Source organism: Phoca vitulina, unplaced genomic scaffold (genome assembly GCF_004348235.1).
Source record: "Phoca vitulina isolate PV1807 unplaced genomic scaffold, GSC_HSeal_1.0 scaffold39, whole genome shotgun sequence".
In the NCBI taxonomy this organism is placed as follows: domain Eukaryota; kingdom Metazoa; phylum Chordata; class Mammalia; order Carnivora; family Phocidae; genus Phoca; species Phoca vitulina.
The window spans coordinates 17,709,348-17,736,997 of NW_022589742.1; positions in this window are offsets into that span (position 1 = coordinate 17,709,348).

A 27,650-nucleotide genomic window follows, 5' to 3' on the forward strand; every position below is an offset into this window, starting at 1 on the left:
AAGAGAGAGAGGGGCAGAAGGTATACAGGAGCAAATTAAGCAGAGAACTTCCTTACTTTGGGAACGGAAACAGGCATCAAAATCCAGGAGGAACAGAGAACCCCCGTCAAAATCAATAAAAATAGGTCAGCACCCTGACATCTAAGAGTAAAACTTAGGAGTCTCAGAGACAAAGAGAAAATCCTGAAAGCAGCTCAGGAGAAGAGATCTGTAATCTACAATGGTAGAAACATCAGATTGGGAACAGACCTATCCACAGAGACCTGGTAGGCCAGAAAGGACTGGCATGATATATTCAGAGCACTAAATGAAAAAAATATGCAGCCAAGAATACTATATCCACCTAAGCTGTCACTGAAAATAGAAGGAGAGATAAAAATCTTCCAGAACAAACAAAAACGAAAGGAATTTGCAAACAAGAGACCAGCCCTATAAGAAATATTGAAAGGCGTCCCCTAAGCAAAGTGAGAGCCTAAAAGTAACATAGACCAGAAAGGAACACAGACAATATACAGTAACAGTCACCTTACAGGCAATACAATGGCACTAAATTCATATCTTTCAATAGTTACCCTGAATGTAAATGGGCTAAATATCCCAATCAAAAGACACAGAGTATCAGAATGGATTAAAAAAACAAGACCCATCGATATGATACCTGCAAGAGATTCATTTTAGACCCAAAGACCCCTCCCCCAGATTGAAAGGGAGGGGGTGGAAAACCATTTACCATGCTAATGGATACCAAAAGAAAGGTGGGTGGCAATCCTTATATCAGACAAATTAGATTGTAAACCAAAGACTATAATAAGAGATGAGGAAGGACACTATATCATACTTAAAGGGTCTATCCAACAAGAAGATCTAACAACTGTAAATATCTATGCCCCTAACATGGGAGCAGCCAATTATATGAGCCAATTAATAACAAAAGCAAAGAAACACATCGACAACAATACAATAATAGTAGGGGACTTTAACACCCTTCTCACTGAAATGGACAGATCATCTAAGCAAAAGATCAACAAGGAAATAAAGACTAAATGACACACTGGACCAAATGGACTTCACAGATATATTCAGAACATTCCATTCCAAAGCAACAGAATACATGTTTTTCTCTAGTGCCCATGGAACCTTCTCCAGAATAGATTACATCCTAGTTCACAAATCAGTTCTCAACCGGTACCAAAAGATTGGGATCATTCCCTGCCTATTTTCAGACCACAATGCTTTGAAACTAGAACTCAATCACAGGAGGAATGTTGGAACAAACTCAAATACATGGAGACTAAAGAGCATCCTAATAAAGAATGAATGGGTCAACCAGGAAATTAAAGAAGAATTTAAAAAAATTCAGGAAACAAATGAAAATGAAAACACAACTGTTCAAAATCTTTGGGATGCAGCAAAGGTGGTCCTAAGAGGAAAGCATATAGCAATACAAGCCTTTCTCAAGAAGGAGGAAAGGTCTCAAATACACAACCTAACCCTACACCTAAAGGAGCTGGAGAAAGAACAGCAAATAAAGCTTAAGCCCAGCAGGAGAACAGAAATAATAAAGATCAGAGCAGAAATCAATGAAATAGAAACCAAAAGAACAGTAGAACAGATCAACGAAACTGGGAGCTGGTTCTTTGAAAGAATTAATAAGATTGATAAACCCCTGGCCAAACTTATCACAAAGAAAGAGAAATGACCCAAATAAATAAAATCATGAGTGAAAGAGGAGAGATCACAACCAACACCAAAGAAATACAAACAATTATAAGAACATACTATGAGCAACTCTATGCCAGCAAATTAGATAACCTGGAAGAAATGGATGCATTCCTAGAGATGTATCAACTACCAAAACTGAACCAGGAAGAAATACAAAACCTGAACAGACCTATAACCACTAAGGAAATTGAAGCAGTCATCAAAAATCTCCCAACAAACAAGAGCCCAGGGCCAGATGGCTTCCCAGGGGAATTCTAGCAAACATTTAAAGAAGAATTAATACCTATTCTTCTGAAACTGTTCCAAAAATAGAAATCGAAGGAAAACTTCCAAACTCATTTTATGAGGCCAGCATTACCTTGATCCCAAAACCAGACAAAGACCCCACCAAAAGAAGAATTACAGACCAATAACCCTGATGAACATGGATGCAAAAATTCTCACCAAGTACTAGCCAATAGGATCCAACAGTACATTAAAAGGATTATTCACCACAACCAAGTGGGATTTATCCCTGGGCTGCAAGGTTGGTTCAACATCCACAAATCAATCAATGTGATACAATACATTAAAAAAAGAAAGAACAAGAACCATATGATCCTCTCAATAGATGCAGAAAAAGCATTTGACAAAGTACAGCATCCTTTTTTGATCAAAACTCTTCAGAGTATAGGGATAGAGGGTACATACTTCAATATCATAAAGCCATCTATGAAAACCCCACAGTGAATATCATTCTCAATGGGGAAAAACTGAGAACTTTCCCCCTAAGGTCAGGAAACGGCAGGGATGTCCACTAGCACCACTGCTATTCAAAATAGTACTAGAAGTCCTAGCCACAGCAATCAGACAACAAAAAGAAATGAAAGGCATCCAAATTGGCAATGAAGAAATCAAAATCTCACTCTTTGCAGATGATATGATACTTTATGTGGAAAACCCAAAAGACTCCACCCCAGAATTGCTAGAACTAATGCAAGAATTCAGTAAAGTGGCAGGACATAAAATCAATTCACAGAAATCAGTGGCATTCCTATACACCAACAACAAGACAGAAGAAAGAGAAATTAAGGAGTTGATCCCATTTACAATTCCACCCAAAACCATAAGATACCTAGGAATAAATCTAACCAAAGAGGCAATGATTCTGTACTCAGAAAACTATAAAATAATCATGAAAGAAATTGAGGAAGACACAAAGAAATGGAAAAACGTTCCATGCTCATGGATTGGAAGAACAAATATTGTGAAGATGTCAATGCTACCTAGAGTTATCTACACATTCAATGCAATCCCTATCAAAATATCATCCACTTTTTTCAAAGAAATGGAACAAATAATCCTAAAATTTGTATGGAACCAGAAAAGACCCCACATAGCCAGAGGAATGTTGAAAAAGAAAAGCAAAGCTGGTGGCCTCACAATTCCAGACTTCAAGCTCTATTACAAAGCTGTAATCATCAAGACAGTATGGTACTGGCACAAAAACAGACACATAGATCAATGGAACAGAATAGAGAACTCAGAAATGGACCCTCAACTCCATGGTCAACTAATCTTTGACAAAGCAGGAAAGAATGTCCAATGGAAAAAAGACAGTTTCCCCAACAAATGGTGTTGGGAAAATTGGATAGCCACACTCAGAAGAATGGAACTGAACCATTTCTTTACACCACACACAAAAATAGACTCAAAATGGTTGAAAGACTGAAATGTGAGACAGGAGTCCATCAACATCCTAAAGGAGAACACAGGCAGCCACCTCCTCGACCTCAGCCACAACAACTTCTTCCTAGAAACATTGTCACAGGCAAGGGAAACAAGGGCAAAAATTAACTAATTGGACTTCATCAAGATAAGAAGCTTTTGCACAGCAAAATAAACAGTCAACAAATCCAAAAGACAACTGACAGAATGGGAGAAGATATTTGCAAATGACATATCAGATTAGGGGCTAGTATCCAAAATCTATAAAGAACTTCTTAAACTCAACACCCAAAGAACAAATGATGCAATCAAGAAATGGGCAGAAGACATGAACAGACATTTTTCCAAAGAAGACATCCAAATGGCCAACAGACACATGAAAAAGTGTTCAACATTGCTCGGCATCAGGGAAATCCAAATCAAAACCTCAATAAGGTACCACCTCACACCAGTCAGAATAGCTAAAATTAACAAGTCAGTAAATGAGAGATATTAGTGGGGATGCGGAAAAAGGGGAACCCTCCTATACTGTTGGTGGGAATGCAAGCTGGTGCAGTCACTCTGGAAAACAGTATGACGGTTCCTCAAGAAGTTGAAAATAGAGCTACCATACGACCCAGCAACTGCACTACTGGGTATTTACCCCAAAGATACAAATGTAGGGATGTGAAGGGGTACGTGCAGCCTGATGTTTATAGAAGCAATGTCCACAATAGCCAAAGTATGGAAAGAGGCAAGATGTCCATCGACAGATGAATGGGTAAAGAAGAAGTGGTATATATATACAATGGAATATTATTCAGCCATCAAAAGGAATGAAATCTTGCCATTTGCAACGACGTGGATGGAACTGGAGGGTATTATCCTGAGCGAAATAAGTCAATCAAAGAAAGACATGTATCATATGACCTCACTGATGTGAGGAATTCTTAATCTCAGGAAACAAACTGAGTGTTGCTGGAGTGGTGGGGGGTGGGAGGGATGGGGTTGCTGGGTGATAGACTTTGGGGAGGGTATGTGCTATGGTGAGTGCTGTGAATTGGGTAAGACTCTTGAATCACAAACTTGTACCTCTGAAACAAATAATACATTATATGTTTAAAGAAGAAGAAGAAGAAGAGGAAGAAGATAGCAGGAAGGGAAAAATGAAGTGGGGAAAATCGGAGGGGGAAACAAACCTTGAGAGACTATGGACTCTGAGAAACAAACTGAGGGTTCTAGAGGGGAGGGGGTGGGGGGATGAATAAGCCTCGTGTTGGGTATTAAAGAGGGCACGTCCTGCATGGAGCATTGGGTGTTATACACAAACAATGAATCATCGAACACTACATCAAAAACTAATGATGTGTGGTGATTATCATAACATAATAAAAAAAGAAACAGAGATTCATATCTATATCTTATAAAAGTGATCAACCTAATGAATGATCTTAATTCAAATATATATGAAGTATAATGGAAGCTTACCTCAATGAAGGCCATATATGAAAAGCCCAAACTAACATCAAAAATAATAGGGGGAAACTGAAAACTTTTCCTGTAAGTTCAGGACAAAGACAGGATTCCTGCACTCTTTACTTCTTTTCAACATAGGAAATCTAGCCAGAGCAATTAGATGAAAAAAAAAAAAAATCCAAATTTGAAATAAAGAAGTAATATTATATCTGCTTATAGATGTCATAATTATACATGTTGAAAACCTTAAAAACTAAACAGAAAAATTGTCAGAACTAAGAAATTCAGCAAAGTTGCAGCATGCAAAGTTAACATACAAAAATCAGTCATGTGTGTATACACAAACAGTTAACTTTTTGGAATGTTAAGAAAACAAACTCATTCACAATAACAACACAAAGGATCCATTTGGAATAAAGAATCAAAGAGATGAAAGATTTGTACAATGAAAATTGGCAAACTTTGATGAAGCTGAAGGAAATTAATAAAACACAAATAAATCGAAAGACACCCCATGTCCATAGGTTGGAAGTGTTAATATTGTTATTACCCATCAGGGAAATTCAAATGAAAACCACATTGAGATACCACCTTACTCCAGTTAGAATGGCAAAAATTGACAAGGCATGAAACAACAAATGTTGGAGAGGTTGTGGAGAAAGGGGAACCCTCTTACACTGTTGGGAATGCAAGTTGATACAGCTATTTTGGAAAACAGTGTGCAGGTTCCTCAAGAAATTAAAAATAGAGCTACCCTATGATCTAGCAATTGCACTACTTGGTATTTACCTCAAAGACACAGATGTAGTGAAAAGAAGGGCCATATGCACCTCAATGTTCATAGCAGCAATGTCCACAATTGTCAAACTCTGGAAAGAACTGAGATGTCCTTCAACAGACGAATGGGTAAAGAAGATGTGGTCCATATATACAATGGAATATTATTCAGCCATCAGAAAGGATGAACACCCAACTTTTACATCAACATGGATGGGACTGGAGGAGATTATGCTAAGTGAAATAAGTCAAGCAGAGAAAGTCAATTATCATACGGTTTCACTTATTTGTGGAACATAAGGAATAGTATGGAGGACATTAGGAGAAGGAAGGGAAAAATAAAGGGGGGAAATCAGAGGTGGAGATGAACCATGAGAGACTATGGACTCCAAGAAACAAACTGAGGGTTTTAGAGGGGAGAGGGGTGGAGGGATGGGTTAGCACAGTGATGGGTATTAAGGAGGGCATGTATTGCATGGAGCACTGATTGTTATATGCAGACAATGAATCATGGAACACTACATCAAAAACTAATGATGTACTGTATGGTGACCAACATAACATAATAAAATTAAATTAAATTTAAAAAAAAAGTTCATACTACCCAATGCAATCTACAGATTCAATGAAAAGTCTAGCAAAATCACAATGGCATTTCTTACCAAAATAGAAAAAAAACAAACAAACTTAAAATTTACATGAAACCATAAATGACCCTTAAAAGTCAAATGAATATTGAGCAAGAAGAACAAAGAAGGAAGCTTCATAGTTCCTGATTTTAAACTATATTACAAAGCCATAGTAATCAAAAGAGTATTCTACTGGCATAAAGATAGACATATAGACCAGTAGAACAGAAGAGAGCCCAGAAATAAATCCACACATCTATGGTTGACTGAATTTTGACAAGAGTACCAAGAGTGCACAATAGGAAAAGGACAGTTTTTCAATAAATGGTCTTAGGAAAACTGGATATCTACATGCAGAAAAATGAAATTTGATCCTTATCTCACACCATATACAAAAATCTCAAAATGGATGAAATACTTAAATGTAATACCTAAAACCATAAAAAGTCTGAAAAAAAACATAGGGAAAAAGCTTCTTGACATTGGTCTGCACAATGATTTTTTTGGGGAATTGACACCAAAAACATAGGCAGCAAAACCAAAAAATAGGCAAGTGGAATTGCATCAAACTAGAAAGCTCCTGCACAGCAAAGGAAACAATCAATAGAGCAATGAGACAACTGACAGAATGAGAGAAAATATTTGCAAACCATTTATGTGTTAAGAGGTTAATATCCAAAATATGTAAGAAATTCAGACAGCTCAATAGCAAAAACGCCCAAATATTCCAATGAAAAAATGAGCACAGGACCTATATAGACATCTCTTAAAAGAAGGGATAGAAATGGACGAGAGGTATATGAAAAAGTGATCAACATCACTAGTCATCAGTAAAATGCAATTCAAAACCACTATGAGATATAACTTCACATCTGTTAGGATGGTTATTATCAGAAGGAAAAGATATGAAGTGTTGGTTAAGATGTGTAGAAAAGAGAACACTTTTACACTGTTGTTGGATATGTAAAATGGTACAACCATTATGGAAAACTATATGGAGATTTCTCAAAAAATTAAAAATAGATTTCCCACATAACCCAGCAATCTTACTTCTGGGAATGTATCTAAAGCAGTTGAAATCAGTATCTTGAAGAGATATTTGCACTCTCATGTTTATTTCAGCATCATTCACAATAGCCAAGATATGGAAACAACATAAATGTCGATGAGTAAATGGATAAAGAAAATGTATCTTGCCTTTTGCAACAATGTGTATGAGCCTGGAGAACATTCTGTTAAGGAGTCTGAAAGATACATCCTGCATGATGTCATTTATATGTGGAAATTAAAGTAGTGGATCACAAGAGGCCACAGCAACTAGTGTTTAGATACTGGGATTAGTAATGCTCAAATACAGAATGACCAAGTATACTTAAATTCTCAGCCCATATATCACATAACTAGGATATGGGTAAAAGTCTGAAAAAATACCTCTAACCTCAGAAAACTTTATCAGCTAAAGATATGAGATTATCCCAAATCACTGATTTGGGTAGTGAATTTGTAAAATGAGACAAACAAATAAGAATTTAACAATAGCCCTTATTCATTTTTCATTAATACAAACATATATAAAATCTGTTAATATAAAAAATAAAATTAAATAAATAAAATAAAATAAAATAAAATAGTGAAAGTCATAGAAACAGAGTATAAAATGGTGATTGCCAGGGGCTGGGTGGAGGAGGGGGAAATGAGCAGATATTTGTCAAGGGATATAAAGTTTCAATTATGCAAAATTAATAAGCTATGGAGATCTAATGTACAACATTGTGGCTATAGTTAACAACACTGAATTGTATACTTGAAATTTGTTGAGGGTAGAACGTAAGTGTCCTAAGCATACACACATGCATACACACACACAAAGAAGATGGTAACTATGTGAGTTAATGGATATGTTAACTAGTTTGATTTTGGTGATAATTTCTTAATGTTTATTTACTGATATTTATTAATGCTTAAAGTTGTATACTTCAAATATATACAATTTTTAATTGTCAATTATACGTCAATAAAGTCAGAAAAAGGGTGTCATGGAAACAAAGATGAAGTAGTAATTGTTGTTACCTAAATATCTGGGGAAGGCTTTACAAAAGAAACCATATAAGTTGGCAAAACAGAAAAAGGGAAAAGAAGTGAGTTTCTGGTAGAAATAATAGCATGGGCAAAAATAAGAAAGCATGAAGAATGTATCATATCAAAAAATGTTGGGGCACGTGGGTGGCTCTGTCAGTTAAGTGTCTGACTCTTGATTTCAGCTCAGGTCATGATCTCAGGGTCATGAGATTGAGCCCCACGTCAGGCTCCACAGTGGTAGGGAGTCTGCTTAATACTCTCTCTCTCCCTCTGCCCCTCCCCACCTCTAAAAAAATGTCAAGTAATCTAGTGTGAATGGAGGGCATGATAGATTGGGAAAATTATGAATAATGAAACTGAAAAGAAAAATTGAGATGCTAAAAATACGTGAGAGACTTATTAGTCTAACATAACACCATGTTACATGAGAGAGAGAGAGACCCAAGGGAAGAGTGGACTTGCAAAAAGAATATAAATTGTATGTGGTAGAAAGTTAAGGGGGCATTGCAAAAGCAAATATACCAAATAATTGCTCTGGTGACAAATGTTTTTGGTTAAATGGGTGATGGGTATTAAAGAGGGCACTTGTGATGAGCGCTCAGTATTACAGTGATGAATCACTAAATTCTACATCTGAAACTAATATTACACTGTATTTTTTTATTATGTTATGTTAATCACCATACATTACATCATAAGTTTTTGATGTAGTGTTCCATGATTCATTGTTTGCATGTAACACCCAGTGCTCCATTCAGTACGTGCCCTCTTTAATACCCATCACCAGACTAACCCATCCCCCCACCCCCCTCCCCTCTAGAACCCTCAGTTTGTTTCTCAGAGTCCATAGTCTCTCATGGTTCATCTCGCCTCCAATTCCCCTCCCCCCTTCATTTTTCCCTTCCTGCTATCTTCTTTTTTTAACATATAATGTATTATTTGTTTCAGAGGTACAGGTCTGTGATTCAGCAGTCTTACACAATTCACAGCGCTCACCATAGCACATACCCTCCCCAATGTCTATCACCCAGCCACCCCATCCCTCCCACCCCGCACCACTCCAGCAACCCTCAGTTTGTTTCCTGAGATTAAGAATTCCTCATATCAGTGAGATCATATGATACATGTCTTTCTCTGATTGACTTATTTCGCTCAGCCTAATACCCTCCAGTTCCATCCATGTCATTGCAAATGGCAAGATTTCATTCCTTTTGATGGCTGCATAATATTCCATTGTATATATACACCACATCTTTATCCATTCATCTTTTTTTTTAAAGTCTTTATCACACAAATTAAAATGCTAAAAAGAAAACAATAATTCTAAAACCTTTTGCATATATATATATATATATCACATCTTCTTTATCCATTCATCTGTCGATGTACATCTTGGCTCTTTCCATAGTTTGGCTGTCCATATGACCCAGCAATTGCACTACTGGGTATTTACCCCAAAGATGCAAATGTAGTGATCCGAAGGGGTACATGCACCCTGATGTTTATAGCAGCAATGTCCACAATTACACTGTATGTTAACTAACTGGAGTTTAAATAAAAACTTGAAAAAGGAAACAAAAGAAAAGCTGAATAGATGTGTAGTAGAATAGTAGAATAGACATTATTGCATTCATCTTGGTGTCAGTAGTTGAGAGCACTGTGCTAATCATAATTACATATAAGTTCAGTCTCTGTGAAGTAGATACATATTATCTTCTTCCATTGTCACAGACTGCAGTTTTAACTTGTGAGAGAATATGTCGACTATCAGGAAGATAATCAAGAGAACTGACCCCAAATCTGAGAAAACAATATTAAAGAAAGTGACATTTGTGAATCAGAGTATCTCACTTAACCAAAGATATGTATCTTGTATCATAAAGTTGATCTGTGACACCTGAAGATAGACAAGTTTTGGAGACAGAATGGTATTAGTGATATGGGTGTAAATAATTCATATTATGCTTACAGTACATTGTTTCTGGACTACATTATTATTTTTTTTGGAGAGGGAATGTATTTTATTTTATTTTATTTTTTTAAATTTTATTATGTTATGTTAGTCACCATACAATACATCATTAATTTTTGATGTGGTGATCCATGATCCATTGTTTTTGTATAACACCCAGTGCTCCATGCAGTACATGCCCTCCTTAATACCCATCACCAGGCTAACCAATCCCCCCTCCTCCCTTCCCTCTAAAACCCTGTTTGTTTCTCAGAGTCCATAGTCTCTCATGGTTAACTTAACATCTCTAAGGATGCCCCTACAAGTCAACACTTGAATTATCTTGAATCTCTATGAATATGTGCTATCTATAGAATTTAATTCAGGCAGGGGTGAAATAGAAAAAAAAAAAGCTTTAATCATTCCTGGTAATGAATAATTATTGATTTAAGTCTTTAGTCCTTTGATATTCTTAAAATTATGGCAGGTTTAGGTTTTGAATAGAAAATAATGTTGCTTTGTAAGCATGACTTGAAAGAAGAGAATTATATAGAGAGTGATTTCTATTGTAGTTATCGTTTAGGCAGGGGTAGTGTTATTTATTTTGTGTGTCTGTGTTTGTGTGTGCTATGGTGTGTATTCTATATGCAGAATAGTTTTCAACATTTCTATGTGACAAACATCTAGAATATCCTCTACTAGGAAAAAAACCTTCGATGTTATTGCTACTACTCTGGTGTATATGCAGTTATAACTAATTTCAATTATTTATTAATCTGTTCATTTATTCAATAAACATGCATTGAATACCTACTCTCTAATAGGTGCTGTTGTTGAGTATTATAGTTCCTGCTTCCAAGATGTTTAAAATCTATTTTAGAAAATTAATATAAAGCAAATTAATACATAAGAAAAATAATGATAATTGATATTAAGGTACAAAAATTCCATATGGGATATATTATGTGATATTATAAACATAATAAAAAGGAAACATTAATAATGAAAATATGAAATTGTTTGGAGAAAAAGACACAAGCATCAAAAGCATCTTAAAGCATAAGTAAGACTTCTAAGGAAGGTGAAGCAGCTGTGAAAAAATAAGTTAAAAATGCTTCTAGCAGGAAGACTGATCAGCAACAATGGGGCCCTGGAATAAGAAAGCACAAACCACTTTCCTGTCTTGGTGAATGGCACTATAATCCTCCATTAAATTCAGAAAACAAAGAATCTTCTTAGAGTCCTACCTCTCCTTTACTCATCACATTTAATTCATCACTAAGCTCTATTTGAAATACAGCTTAATTCAATTTCTAATTCAAATACACATTTGAAAAAAGGTTTTGAATCCATCTACTTCTCTCTAAATTCCACTTTCATCACCTTAAGTCAGGTCATCTCTCTTACATAACTTAACTAAGCTAGCAGGTATTCTGGCCTCAAGTTATGACTTTCTCCAATCCATCCTCTACACTTATATTTCTATAACGCAAATCTTATAACATCTCTTTTCTTACTTAAATACTTTTTTTTAAAGACTTGTTTATTTAGAGAGAGAGAGAGAGAGCACAAGCAGGGGGAGGGGCAGAGAGAGAGGGAGACAAGCAGACTCCCCGCCGAGCAGGGAGCCTGACGCGGGGTTCAATCCCAGAATGCTGAGATCATGACCTGAGCTGAAACCAAGAGTTGGATGCTTAACCAACTGAGCCACCCAGATGCCCCTTACTTAAATACTTTTAATATCTCATTTTCCTATCACTGAAGTACAAACTCTTGAACATGACATAACTGATACTGAGTGATTTAATCCTTTCTCACCTCTATGTCTTTATCTCTTGTCACTTCCCTGCTGCAAGTGCTCCAAATTACTTAATATTCCCTGAAAATTGTATGTAATTTTGTGACTCCTGCTTTTGCATGGTATTCCTTCTACCTGAAATATCATTAATGTATGTATTTCACATTAATTATGTCTGGGTATACTTAAATTCTCAACCCATATATCACATCTTCTGGGGAGCATCCCATTATTTGCACTGTTTATAATCTTCTTTGATAAGCTTTCTCTTTGGTTCTGTGTCTATCACTTTCAGAACACCCTTTATACTGTATTAAAACTAGTCCATTTATATCTGTGCCTCTCTTACTAGAGTCCAAACTCCTTAAAGTCAGGAATCACTTGATTAATGTTTTTATTGCTCATACATAACATGAGTCACAGTGCCTGGCACATCAAAGTGATGCAGTAAATATGTGTTGAATGAATTACTGAGTGAATGAATATAAAAACTGCAGACTAAGAAACGTGCAGTGGCATACATAGCACACCGACCATATATAGAACATTTGACACTTGGAGAGAATACTTTTTTTTAAAAAAAACAAACTCCTGTGCATGACATGACACATTTATTATCATATTCATATGGATTATAGAAGTATAGCCCCAAAAGAAATGGGGAAAGTGAAAATATAATTATGTCAATATGAAATAAAAGGATAAAATATTAAATAATAAAGCACAATTATTTAGAAAATATTGAACAAAACAATGCAATCATTTTTATACCTAACTATTTGAACTTGGTCCTTTAGTAACAGTCTGGTATAATAGTTTTTCTAAATAATAATCTGGTAAGTACATAAATGAATTAAAATTAAGAAGGAAACATCTACAAACAGTATAATTTAGAAAACTTCTAAATTTAACTTTTGTTGTGACATTTCATTTTCTTAATCTTCTCATAATTCATAAATTTTAAGGAATGAAAACAAAAATTAACACTTAAAAATATATATGATTTCTGGCCTGATCATGGTAATATAGACTTATTTCTCCCTGTTTCTCTCTATAAAGTAGAATTACAAACCTTGGAAATAATGCAAGATACAACAAAAAGAAAACTGAAAAGAAAGAGGAAGACAGATTGGTTTGGAACCCCAGATTGGACAAACAAGTGGCAAGACTTCTTACACCATCCCACCCAGAAAAGTTGATTCAGCCTTAACATTTCTCAACCTGCAACTTACCAACAGAAAACAGGTCAGATAGGCCAATTCCTTTCATAAATTGAACAAAAGTCCTGCTAACAACACCAAGTGAGTGCAGAAGCAAGAACAAGAAAGATGGATATGTAACCTTCTAACAGTAAGAGAATGTAGGGTGGGAGGCTGTTTTCCTTCCCTGCTGGGCCTGAAGCTATTCCTCACTATCTCTACCACAACCTAGAAACACTAGGAAGCAAGGGGTGGGAAGATCCAACAAGTGGATCCCACAATAATCATCCTGGACCAGCAAAGCATCTTTCTTTCTCCAGACAAAACAAGTGGAACCAAATGGGCACTCCAGCAGCAGAACATAAAAAAGCAGATCAAAACAAACAAACAGGGGCACGTGGGTGGCTCAGTCGTTAAGCATCTGCCTTCGGCTAAGGTCATGATCCCAGCGTCCTGGGGTCGAGCCCCACATCAGGCTCTCTGCTCGGCGGGAAGCCTGCTTCTCCCTCACCCACTCCCCCTGCTTGTGTTCCTGCTCTCTCTGACTCTCTCTGTCTGTCAAATAAATAAATAAAATCTTTAAAAACAAACAAACAAAACAACAACAAAAACAAAAACCTCAACAGCTCTGAAATTAAATTGCTTTTGGAACCACATCCCACAAAAGAAGGCCAGATTTTTCACAGAAACAGAAAAAAAATGGCAATTTTCAGAAAGAAAAAAGCTGGAAGTATTATCATTCTGATTTCAAAATATATTACAAAGCTGTAGTAATCAAAATAGTATGGGTTTGACATAGACACTTAAATCAATGAAACAGAATAGAGATCCCAGTAATAAACCCTTGCATATGTGGTCAAGTACTATTTGACAAGGGAGCCAAGAATACTCAATAGAAAAAAGGTAGTCTTCAATAAATGGTGCTGGGAAAAATGAATATTCACATGAAAAAGAATAAAATTGCACCCTAATCTTAATACCACTTATAAAAATCAACTCCAACTGGATTAAGAACATAAACATAAGATTGAAACCACACAATTTCTAGAAGAAAAAATAAAGTCTTGATAATGATTTCCCAAAGCACAAGCAACAAATGTACAAATCAACAAGTGGAACAACATTATACTAAAAGTTTCTTCTGAGCAAAAGAAACTATCAACAAATGAAAAGGCAACTTACAAAATGGGAGAAAATATATGTAAATCATATATCTGATAAGAGATTAATATTCAAAATGCATAAGGAACTCATACACTCAATATTAAAAAATTTGATTTAAAAATAGGCAGAGGACTTGAATAGACATTTCTTTAAAGATCTACAAATGGCCAACAATTATATAAAATGGTGCTCAACATCACTAATCATCAGGGAAATGCAAATCAAAACCACAATGACATATCAGATCTATTAGGATGGCTATTATCAAAAAGACAAAAGATAAATTCTGGCAAGGATATGGAAAAAAGGGAACCCTGGTGCACTGCTATTGAAAATGTAAATTAGTGTAGCTATTATAGAGAACAGTATGCAGTTTCTCAAAAAATTAAAAATAGAAATACCATATGATTCAGCAATCCCATTTCTGGGTATATATCCAAAGGAAATGAAATCACTGTCTTAAGGAGATATCTGCACTCTGATGTTCATTTCATCATTATTCACAATAGCCAAGATATGGAAACAATTAACAATTTGTCTAGTAGACTCCATACTGAGAATAAATCTTGATCTATTATGCTTGTCAATTAAAAAAATAACATTGAACCTAACTCATAAGGGTATTTACAAAAATATACATTTTTCCCTGCTTCCAAATGTTACCATACTCCAAAATCTGAAATCTGAATTTTTCTTCAGTTTGTCTTTTGCTTTCAGCTTATTTTTACTGTTTTTCTTTTATTCCTTTACTTTAGTATTCTTTGTTGTTATTGTCTTGTATGATAGAATTCTAAGATAGCCCCATGACCTTTGTCCCTCTTTTGTTACTATCTTGATTCTATTATGCTATCTGACAAAAGGTATTTTGCATATGTGATTAAGGTTACTATTAGATGATCTCAGGAAGATTATCCAGGTGGGCCTAAGCTATCATATAAGCCCTTAAAATAGAGAGTTTTATCTGGATAGTAGCAGAATAAGATTTCAGAAAGATTCAAAGTGTGAGAGGACTTGACATTAAGGAGGTTCTCCATTGCTGAGAGGGAGGGGATCATAGGAAAAGGACCCAAGAATGGTCTCTATGAGATGAGAACAGTCCCTGGTTGACAGCAAGAAAGTGAGTACTTCAATCCTACAATTCCAATGGCCTGAATTCTGCCAACAATCTGAATAAGCTCAGAATTGGATTCTTCCACAGGGCCTCAAGGTAAGAGTCCATCCAGTTAACAATTTTATATCAGCTTCATAGACTGTAAATAGAGAAGCCAGATGATACCACCTGAACTTCTGACCCACAGAACTGTAAGCAAATAAAAACATATTATTGTTTTAAGTTGCAAACCTTGTGGTAATTTGTTATACAGCAATAAAAAAATGAATACACTCCACAATCCTTTTGAGATTCACACAAGTCTTGACCATTAAGTGTAATTAAAATTCTATTTAGTCTCAGACCAAAAAAAAATGTGGTGGGAACACTAGATCTATAGATTAGGTGTTTGAGAAAATGGAATTCTATTTCTGAATATCCTCATAGAAGCTCTACTCCAGTCTTGGAAAAGATCTTTGCTTTGCTTCTTTCCCCATTAAACTCCATGTATATGAGTAAGGTATCAAAGATAATTTCTTGATTTGTGGATGAAAAATGTCAGTAAGCAGCTAACCAACTATTTAGTGAATCTAGAATCTGAATACTGTACCCACTGAGTCTAGCCTATCTTTGAAAACAGTGGAAACATCTGACAGGAGAAGTTTCAATCTCTTGATGTTGAATTGTCTATAAGATATTAAAATTCATATTGACTATACTAGAGAAAAATATTGGCTATATTGCTGATGGTAGTATTTTAAGAAGATGAAAAACATCCTTCAGAATAAAAGTAGAAAATATCTTTTTCCTTCTAAGAAGGCAGAAAGTAACAAAGCTGCTAAGAAAACTACTGTATAATAACTGCCATTTGAACTGTCATAGGGTTTCCTCATAATTCCTGCTGCCTTTCTAACAGATGGCACTATGCCTTCCAGTATTAATCTCTATTGAGAGATTTTCCAAAAAAGCAATACATGCCCTCTCAAGGCAAAACCACCAAAAGCCCAAATGGCTAGTTATTACCATTCTCTGCCTTCTCTGATTTCATTTTTGTTCTATTTATGAATGGCCAAGATTTTTTTAAAATAATAGTACAAAGGGACATAGTCAATATAAACATATAGTGGATAAAAGAAAAAGTGTATAAAAGTTTCTATCATGACAAAGGAAATCTCTTCACCTATTTCTCCACTTATATAAAAGGTTTTGGAAGACATAGAGACAAGAAAGGGAGCCAGATACTATTGTTATAAATTAATGGAAAATTCAGAAAAGAAAAGAGAAGACATGGTGTATTATTATTCTGGAGGTGCCATAATAAAATATCACAGACCACATATCTTAGAAGAAATTTATTTTCTCACAGTTCTGGAGGCTAGCAGTCACAGGTCAAGGTCTGGCAGAGTTTGATTGCAAGTGAAGACTGTGATTTGCAAATAGCTGCTGCCTCATTGTGTCATCACATGAAATTTTATGTACACACAAAAAGAGAGCAAGATCTCTGCTCTTTAATTTTTTAAAAGATTTTATTTATTTATTTAAGAAAGAGAGAGAGACAGAGAGCAAGCATGAACAGGGTAAGGGCAGAGGGAGAAACAGGTTCCATCCCAGGACCCTGAGATCATGACCTGAGCCAAAGGCAGACGATTAACCGACTGAGCCACTCGGCCTCCCTGTTCTTTCTCTTATTATAAGGTCACTAATCCTCTAAGATATGGCCCCACTCTTATTTTCTCATTTGAACTTAATTACCTCCTTAAAGGCCCTATCTCCAAATATAGTCACATTGGGGATTAAGTCTTCAACATTTGAACCTGGGGAGGAACACCATCCCGTCCATAATATTCTACTATCTAGTCTCCCAAAAGTCTTGTTTTTCTTTCATGCAAAATATGTTCATTCCATCCCAACAGCACACCATTTTAACTCATTCCAGCATCAACTTTAAAGTCTAAAGTTCAAAGTCTCATATAAATATCATCTAAATAAAATATAACAATTTGGCCTAAGGCAAAATTCCTTTCCAGCCGTGAACCTGTGAAACCAGACAAGTTATGTGCTTGCAAAATACAATGGTAGGACATAATTTGTCTGGAATAGGATAGACATTCCCATTCTAAAAGGGAAAAATTGGAAGGAAGAAAGGGGTGACAGGTTCCAAGGAAGTCCCAAACCTAGCAAGACAAATTCCATTAGATTCTAAGTCTCAAGAATAATTCTGTGTGATTCATTGCTCTGTCCTCCAGATCCACCATGTCAGCAGCATTACCCCCATACTCCTAGATGTCAGCCCTATCCTTGCTGCTGCATGTGGCAGTAGCCAGACCTGCTGAGATGGAGGCTGTGACCCCACCTGTTGATACCAAGGAGGAAGCCCTAATTATCTAAATCACAGTCAGGGTCATTCTCTCTCTCTCTTTTTTAAAGTAGGCTCCATGTCCAGCATGGAGCCCAATGTGGGGCTTGAACTCAAGACCTAAACTGAGATCAAGAGTCGGATGCTTAACCAGTTGAGCCACCCAGCTACCCCTTTTCTCTTTTCTTGAAGAATAGCATTCCTTTGTAGTAGAATAACTTTATTGTCTCATCCTGTGGAATCTCAGAAATCCAAAAGCCTCCTCTGTTTTATCCCATCTCTGTTCCCTTTGGTGCAATCCAGCCAAGTCTCTGCTGGCATAATCCCATCTCTACTCCTGGCCCTGGCTAAAATGGCTGATTAGATCTGTGGTACACATCCATACTCATCTCCTTATCAAATTATGATTTAGCCACATACTTAATATTATATATTCAGAACACACTTTCTCATTATTTTGTAATATGGATAAACTGAGTATTTTCCAAATCTTCAAGTTCTGATCCCTCTTTGCTTAACAACTCTAATTTATTTCTCCTCACATTTTTACTATGAACAAGAGAGGCAAGGCTGCATCTTCAACATTTTGCTTAGAAATCTAAGTTACATATTCAATTTCATCGTTCACAAATTCTACCGTCCACAAAACACGAGAATACAATTCAGCTAAGTTCCTTGTCACTTTATAAAATTTCCCCCATTGTCTAATAACATGTTTACTATTTCCATCTGAATCTCACTATAATTGCATTTAACATTCATATTTCTAACAACAGACCTTTCAAGCAGTGTAGAATTTTTCTGGAATGTATCCCCAAACTCCAAGTCTTTACCAATGTCCAATTCCAAAGTCACTTCCACATTCTTGGGTATTTGCTACAGTAGCATTTCACTTCATAGTATCAAAATCTGTATTAGTCTGCTCAGACTACCATAACCAAATGCCAGATTGTGTGGTTTAAATGACAAAAATTTATTTTCTCACAGTTCTGGAGGCTGGAAGTCCCAGATCAAAGTCCAACAGAGCTCTGTTTTTCATGAGACTTCTCTTCCTGACTTTTAGATGTCCACCTTCTTGTTGTGTCCTTACATTAATTTTTCTCTGCACAAAGAGTGAGAGAGAGATACACCTCTGGTGCCTCCGCTTGTAAAGACTTCAATCCTGTTGGATTAGAGCCCCACCCTTATGACTTAATTTAACCTTAATTACCTCTCTGAAGAACCAATCTCCAAACACAGTCATATATAGGTTAGGGCTTCAACATATGAATTTTTGAGGAGACACAATTTAGTTTATCACATATGGAAAATCTCAAATACCCAAGAAGAAACTTGAATAACATTATTCTAAACAGTATACCTAAATTTTCTATCTTCCAAAATCACATACTAAAGCAATATATTATAAATTTATCATTTAAAAAGAAAATTAACAGGGACGCCTGGGTGGGCTCAGTCGTTAAGCGTCTGCCTTCGGCTCAGGTCATGATCTCAGGGTCCTGGGATCGAGCCCTGCATCGGGCTCCCTGCTCGGCAGGAAGCCTGCTTCTCCCTCTCTCACTCCCCCTGCTTGTGTTTCCTCTCTCGCTGTCCCTCTCTCTGTCAAATAAATAAATAAAATCTTTAAAAAAAAAAGAAAATTAACTAGATAGGGGAATCCTTTCATAATGTATACGTGTATCAAATCACTACAATGTACATTTTAAATGTGTTGCAATTTTATTTGTCAATTATACTCCAATAAAGCTGGAATTTAAAAAGATAATGATATAAAAAGAAGTTTGGTGGTTGATCTATAAAATAAAATAATAAATCAGTAACAGCAGAGAAAGATTATTTTAGACTGATAAAACGTCCCATCCATCTTTAAATCAGGATTATATACTAATTTAAAGAACTATACTTAACATATTTCAGTCACTTTTTACACCAAATGGGAATGACATGGGTTAATACAAAGGCATAGAAGTAGAAAAATATAAGGCCTGTTAAGGAAATAATAAGAAGGAAATAATAAGGAATGTTATTAAATGTTAAGGAAATAATAAGACTTTTGGCTGGGGCCAGAAGCAGTCTAGATTAATTCCATACAAAAAGTATGAATACTGTTTACAACATTTGTAGCTAAATGTTCATTTGTACTCTATTCTAAATCTCTCCAATTACATGAAGTGTTTAATGAGAGAGCTGCTTGATTTTTCCTTTGTTGTGCCTCCCAGTTATCTGCCCTCCTGAAATCTAGATGTCTGATACACTACCAGGAAAAAAAAAAAGAATAAATCTTTTTCCACATGACAGGCCTTCATATTTTAATACTGTCATCATGCCAGATAATCCCCAATGCTTCTCTTTTCCTAAGAGGTCACCTGATAGTCCTACATCTCAGATCCACACCCTTCCCCTTCATTCCTGTTGCTAGTGCCTTTGTTCAGACATTCATTATTCTTTACCTGAATGATTATATTAGCAAACTCATTGGTCTCTTCCTTGCCTCATTACTCTCCAAACTATTCTCCACATTAATATAGTTATAATATTTCTTTAAAAAGGGAAAAGTGATTTGTCACTTATATTTAAAACTTCTCTTTTTTTATTTTTATTTTTTTAAATTTTTTTATTGATATGTTAATCACCATAAATTACATCATTAGTTTTTGATGTAGTGTTCCATGATTCATAAACCTTCTCAATTTTAATGATTTGTTTTTATGCGTATGTCTCCCACTTGATTGTGAGCTACTCAAGGGCCAAGAACATAACTTATTCATCTTTGTAGCCTTAGTTATTAGCACAATGCCTAGCATATAACACATGCTCTGTAAGAATAAAATTTGGTTCTGTTTTTTGTTTCCCTGAAAATAATATTTTAAAAAATATTTTATTTAAATTCAGTTACTTGACATATAGTGTATTATTAGTTTCAGAGGTAGAGTTTAGGGATTCATTAGTTGCATAAAACACCCAGTGCTCATGACATCAGATGCCCTCCTTAATGCCCATCAACCAATCACCCTATCCCCTCACTCAGTACATCTCCAGCAACCCTCAGTTTTTTTCTTTGGTTAAGAGTCTCTTATGGTTTGTCACCCTCTCTGATTTTGTCTTATTTTATTTCTCACCACTTCCCCTATAATCTTCTGTTTTGTTTCTTAAATTCCACATATGAATGAAATCATATGATTATTACATGTCTCTGATTGACTTATTTCACTTAGCATAATACCCTCTAGTTCCATCTATATCATTGCAAATGACAAGATTTCATTTTTTTTTTTTTTGATTGCTGAGTAATATGCCATTGTATATTTATACCATATCTTTATCCATTCATCTGTCAATGAACATCTGGGCTCTTTTGATAGTTTGGCTACTGTGGACATTGATGCTCTAAATGTTGGGGTGCAGGTGCCCCTTTGGATCACTACATTTGTATTCTTTGAGCAAATACTGAGTAGTGCAATTGCTGTGTCATAGGGTAGCTATATTTTTAACTTTTTAAGGAACCTCCATACTGTTTTCCATACCACCTTGCAATCCCACCAGTGGTGTGAGTAGGTTCCCCTTTCTCTGCAACCTCACCAACAACTGTCTTTTCCAGACTTATTAATTTTAGCCATTCTGACTGGTGTGAGGTGATTTCTCATTGTGGTTTTGATTTGTATTTCCCTGATACCAAGTAATGTTCAACATTTTTTCATGTGTCTGTTGGCCATGTGCATGTCTTCTTTGGAGAAATGTCCGTTCATGTCTTCTGCCCATTTCATGATTGGATTATTTGTTCTTTGGTTGTTGAGTTTGATAAGTCCTTTATAGATCTTGGATACTAGCCCTTTATCTGATAAGACATTTGCAAATATCTTCTCCCATTCCGTAGGTTGTCTTTTGGTTTTGTTGACTGTTTCTTTTGCTGTGCAAAAGCTTTTTATCTTGACACAGGCCCAATAGTTCATTTTTGCTTTTGTTTCCCTTGCCTTTGGAGATGTGTCTAACAAGAAGTTGCTGTGGCTGAGTTCAAAGAGGTTGCTGCCTGTGTTCTCCTCTAGAATTTTGATGGATTCCTTACTCACATTTAGGTCTTTCATCTTTTTGGAGTTTATTTTTGTGTATGGTGTAAGAAAATGGTCCAGTTTCATTCTTCTACATGTGGTTGTCCAATTTTCCCAGCACCATTTGTTGAAGAGACTATCTTTTTTCCATTGGATATTCTTTCCTGTTTTATCAAAGATTAGTTGACAATAGAGTTCAGGGTCCATTTTGGGGTCCCTATTCTGTCCCATTGATCTAGGTGTCTGTGTTTGTGCCAGTACCATGCTGTCTTGATGATTACAGCTTTGTAATATGGCTTGAAGCCAGGCATTGTGATGCCATCAGTTTTGCTTTACTTTTTCAACATTCCTTTGGCTATTCAGGATCTTTTCTGGGTCGATACAAATTTTAGGATGATTTGTTCCAGCTCTGTGAAAAATACTGATGGTGTTTTGATAGGAATTGCATTGAATGTACAGAGTGCTCTGGGTACCATAGACATTTTAACAATATTTAATCTTCCAATCCATGAGCATGGCATGTTTTTCCATTTCTTTGTGTCTTCCTCAATTTCTTTCACGAGTGTTCTATAGTTTTCAGGGTAGAGATCCTTTGCCTCTTTGGTTAGGTTTATTCCTAGGTATCTTATGGTTTTTGGTGCAATTGTAAATGGGATTGGTTCCTTAATTTCCCTTTCTTCTGTCTCATTGTGAGTGTAGAGACACACAAGTGATTTCTGTGTGTTGATTTTATATCCTGCCACTTTGCTGAATTCCTGTATGAGATCTAGCAATTTTGGGGTGGAGTCTTTTGGGTTTTCCACATAGACTATCATGTCATCTGCAAAGAGTGAGAGTTTGACTTCTTTGTTGATTTGGATGCCTTTTATTTCTGTTTGTTGTCTGATTGCTGAGGCTAGGACTTCTAGTATTATGTTAAACAACAGTGGTGAGACTGGACATCCCTGTCATGTTCCTGAACTTACGGGGAGAACTCTCAGTTTTTCCCCATTGAGAATGATATTTGCTGTGGGCTTTTATGATATTGAGGTATGTCCCCTCTATCCCTTCACTGTGGAGAGTTTTAATCAAAAAAGGATGTTGTACTTTGTCAAATGCTTTTTCTGCATCCATCGAAAGGATCATATGGTCCTTGTTCTTTCTTTTATTAGTGTAGTGTATCACATTGATTGATCTGTGGATGTTGAGCCACCCTTGCAGCCCAAGAATAAATCCCACTTGGTCGTGGTGAATAATCCTTTTAATGTACTGTTGGATCCCACTGGCTAGTATCTTGGTGAGAATTTTTGCATCCATGTTCATTAGAGATATTGGTCTGTAATTCTCCTTTTTAGTGGGGTCTTTGTCTGGTGTTGGGAATCGAGGTAATGCTGGCTTCATAGAGTGAGTTTGGAAGTTATCCTTTCATTTCTACTTTTTTTTTGAACCAGCTTCAGAAGAACAGGTATTAATTCTTCTTTAAATGTTTTGCAGAATTCCCCTGGGAAGCCATCTGGCCCTGGACTCTTGCTTGTTGGGAGATTTTTGATTACTGCTTCAATTTCCTTGCTGGTTATGGGTCTGTTCAGGTTTTCTATTTCTTCCCGTTTCAGTTTTGGTAGTTTATAAATTTCTAGGAATGCATCCATTTCTTCCAGATTGCCTAATTTGATGGCATATAGTTGCTCAGAGTATATTCTTATAATTGTTTGTATTTCTTCAGTGTTGATTGTGATCTCTCCTCTTTCATTTATGACTTTATTTATTTGGGTCCTTTCTCTTTCCTTTTTGATAAGTCTGGCTAAGGGGTTATTGATCTTATGAATTCTTTCAAAGAACCAGCTCCTAGTTTCATTGATCTGCTCTGCTGTTCTTTTGGTTCTATTTCATTGATTTCTGCTTTAATCTTTATTATTCTCTTCTCCTGCTGGGTTTAGCTTTATTTGCTGTTCTTTCTCCAGCTCCTTCAGGTGTAAGGTTACATTATGAATTTGAGACTTTTCTTGTTTCTTGAGAAAGGCTTGTATTGCTATATACTTCCCTCTTAGGACTGCCTTTGCTGCATCCCAACGTTCTGAACTGTTGTGTTTTCATTTTCCTTTGTTTCCATGATTTTTTAATTCTTTAATTTCCAGTTTGATTCATTCATTCTTTAGTAGGATGCTCTTTAATCTCCATGCATTTGTGTTCCTTCCAAATTTCCTCTTGTGATTGAGTTCAAGTTTCAAAGCGCTGTGGTTTGAAAATATGCAGGGAATAATCCCACTCTTTTGGTACTGCTTGAGACCTGATTAGTGACCCAGTGTGTGGTCTGTTCTGGAGACTCTTCCATGTACATTAGAGAAGAATGTGTATTCTGTCGCTTTAGGATGGGGTACTCTGAATAGATCTGTGAAGTCCAACTGGTCCAGTGTGTCATTCAAAGCCCTTGTTTCCTTTTTGATCTTCTGCTTTATAATCTGTCCATTGTTGTGAGTACCTACAACTATTGTATTGCTATCAACGTGTTTCTTTAATTTTGTTACTAATTGATTTATGTAATTGGCTGCTCCCATGTTAGTGGCATAAATATTTTCAATTGTTAAATCTTCTTTTTGAATAGACCCTTTAATTATGATATAGTGTCCCTATTCATCTCTTATTACAGTCTTTCATTTAAAATCTAGTTTGTCTGAAAATAAGAATTGCTACCCCAGCTTTCAGTTGTTGTCCATTAGCATGTTAAGTGGTTCTCCACCCCCTCACTTTCAATCTGGAGGTGTCTTTGGGTCTAAAATGAGTCTCTTGTAGACAGCATATCGATGGATCTTTTTTTTTAATCCAATCTGATACCTGTGTATTTTGATTGGAGCACCTAGTCCATTTACATTCAGAGTAATTATTGAAATATATGAATTCAGTGCCATTGTATTCCCTGTGAGGTCACAGTTTCTCTATGTTGTCTCTGTTCCTTTCTGGTCTGTTTCTTTTTGGCTCTCCCTTCACTTAAAGGATCCCCTTTAGTATTTTTTGCAGGGCTGGTTTAGTGATCACAAATTTTTTTTAGTTTCTGTTTATCCTCGAAGCTCTTTATCTCTCCTTCTATTCTGAATGACAGCCTTGCTGGATAAAATAATCTGGACTATTTTCTTCATTTAACACATTGAATATATCATGCTAGTCCTTTCTTGCCTGCCAGGTCTCTGTGGACAGGGCTGCTGCCACTCTTATGTTTCTACCTTGTAGGTTAAGCACCTCTTGTCCCACTGTTTTCAGGATTTTCTCTTTATCTCTGAAATTTGCAAGCTTCATTCTTATACGTGGAAAGGTTGACCTATTTTTATTGATTTTGAGGGGGACTCTCTAGGCCTCCTGGACTTGAATGCCTTTTTCCTTCCCGAGATTAGGGAAGTTCTCAGCTATAAATTGCTCAAATAAACCTTCTGCCTCCCTCTCTCTCTTTCCTCTTCCTCTGAGACTCCAATTATTCTAATATTGTTCTGCTTTATGGTATCACTGATCTCTTGAATCCTCCCCTTGTGATCCAGTAGTTATTACTCTTTTCCTCAGCTTCCTTATTCTCTATCATTTTGTCTTCTATATCACTGACTTTGTCTTCTGCCTTATTTATCCTCAGAGTTAGAGTCCCCATTTTTTATTGCATCTCAATAATAGCCTTTTTGATTTTGACCTGATTAGATTTTAGTTCTTTTATTTCTCCAGTAAAGGATTCTGTAGTGTCATCTATGCTTTTTTCAAGCCCAGCTAGTATCTTTATAGTCGTTGCTTTGAATTCTAATTCCAACATCTTACTTATATCCATATTTATTAAATCCCTGGCAGTGAGTACTGCCTCTTGTTCTCTTTTCTGAAGTGAGTTATCCCTCTGCCATTATGTCCAGAAAAGAGTAAATGAGAGATGGAAAATACAAAAATAGCAACAATGACACAGAAAAATATACACTACACAAATCAGAAGAGAACAGAAACTGAAAAAGAAAAGAAAAGAAAAAAAAGAAAATAAAATCAAACAAGAATTTGAACAGAACCAAACAATAAACTAGATCCTGGGTGTATTTTGGTCTGTTTGTTAGAAGAAACTAGATCCCAAAATAGGAAAGAAAAAAAATATATATATATATATGAAGTTGAATACAATGAAAGGAAGCCAAAAATGAAAATTATATATATAAACCATAAGTGTAAAAATGTAAATTAAAAAAAGACTTAAGAAATAATTGATAAAATAAGAAAATAGCTGAAAAGGAAAATAAAATATAAAACTGAAGAACCAAAGTATAATAAGAAAAAACCATGAATATTTCTTTCCCCAAGAGCTAGAGTTTTATAATTCTGTATGATTGGTAAATTTGGCATTATCTAGAGGTTCTTGCTGGTGTTCTGGGGAAGGGCCTGTTGTGCTGATTCTCAGGTGTCTTTGCCCTGGCAGAATTGTACTGCCCTTGCCAGGGGTTCAGTCTCAGTGTAAACCACTCTGGAGCCAGTGTGTGGGATGAAAATGGTGGTGCCCTGAACTTTAGCTCTGGAGCTGTAAGTTCACATGCCCTCACGGAACTCTTCAGTGAGCCCTCACAGAAAAGCAGTCAATCACTCTCCTCTCCGTGGTTTCCCTCCACACTCTGTGTTCACCCAGGCTGTGACTGATCATTTTTACCTTAAGAATGTAACCCCATTTCTAGTCTCCAAACTACAGACTCCTGGAGCACCCACCTGTGCCCTTCTACCTGGGAGTTGGAGGGGGGTCTTGCCAAGGTTCTTCCACTTGCTGGGTCACTGCTCAAAGAGCAGTCACTAGACCTTGCAGTGGTTTGGGGTTTATGGCAACACTGAGCATAAAGCCGTCACCCTGGCTTGTTGTTTCCAACTGGCTTCCCCACTCCAATGCCTGGGAACTCTGCTGCACTCAGGCACCTCTATTCTTTTTGTGACCCCAGGGATCCTGAGACCACACTGTTCCACCTGGGATTCCACCCTGCTTTGCCTCCTGAGCACCTTTCAGGCAAACTTCTAAAAGTCCCAATTGTGCGCTCTGCTGCTTATAACACTTTTGGGTACCCAGCTAACAGAGGCTACCTCCCCACCTCCCCCATGGTTTATCTTCCAATATATCACCTTGGATTCATGTCTCTATACCTCCTACTTTGCAAAAGTGGTTGCTTTTCTATTTGTAGAATTGTAACAATTCTTTTCTCAGATCACTAGTTCATTTTGCAGGTGTTCAGAATGATTTGATGACTATATAGCTGATTTCCAGGGACCAGATGAAATTATTGTCCCCTATTCCTCCACCATCTTACCTCTCTCTTCTCCCTGAAAATACTTTTACTGTGTCTAGCACAGTGCTTAGGAAATGTGTTATTATCAGAAGACATCAGAATAAAGAAATATTACCAGCTGAAGTATTTCTTTATAATTCTTTGATTCTATTGATTCTACTTTGTATATGGACAGGATAAGAACCTGGAAATATATCCTAATAATAATAGCTAATGTTTATTGAGTTTTTATTATGCATTGCTATCTTTTTTTTTTCTGTTTTAAGCAGTTTAAAAATATTTTATTTAATCTTGACAAAGGAAATATAAAGTCCATAAAATGTAAATACTATTATTAGTCTCATTTTACAAAAGGGAAAACTGGCACACAGAAATGAAATAATTTGACCTAAGGTCACACAATCTTTAAGTGAGAAAGTGTC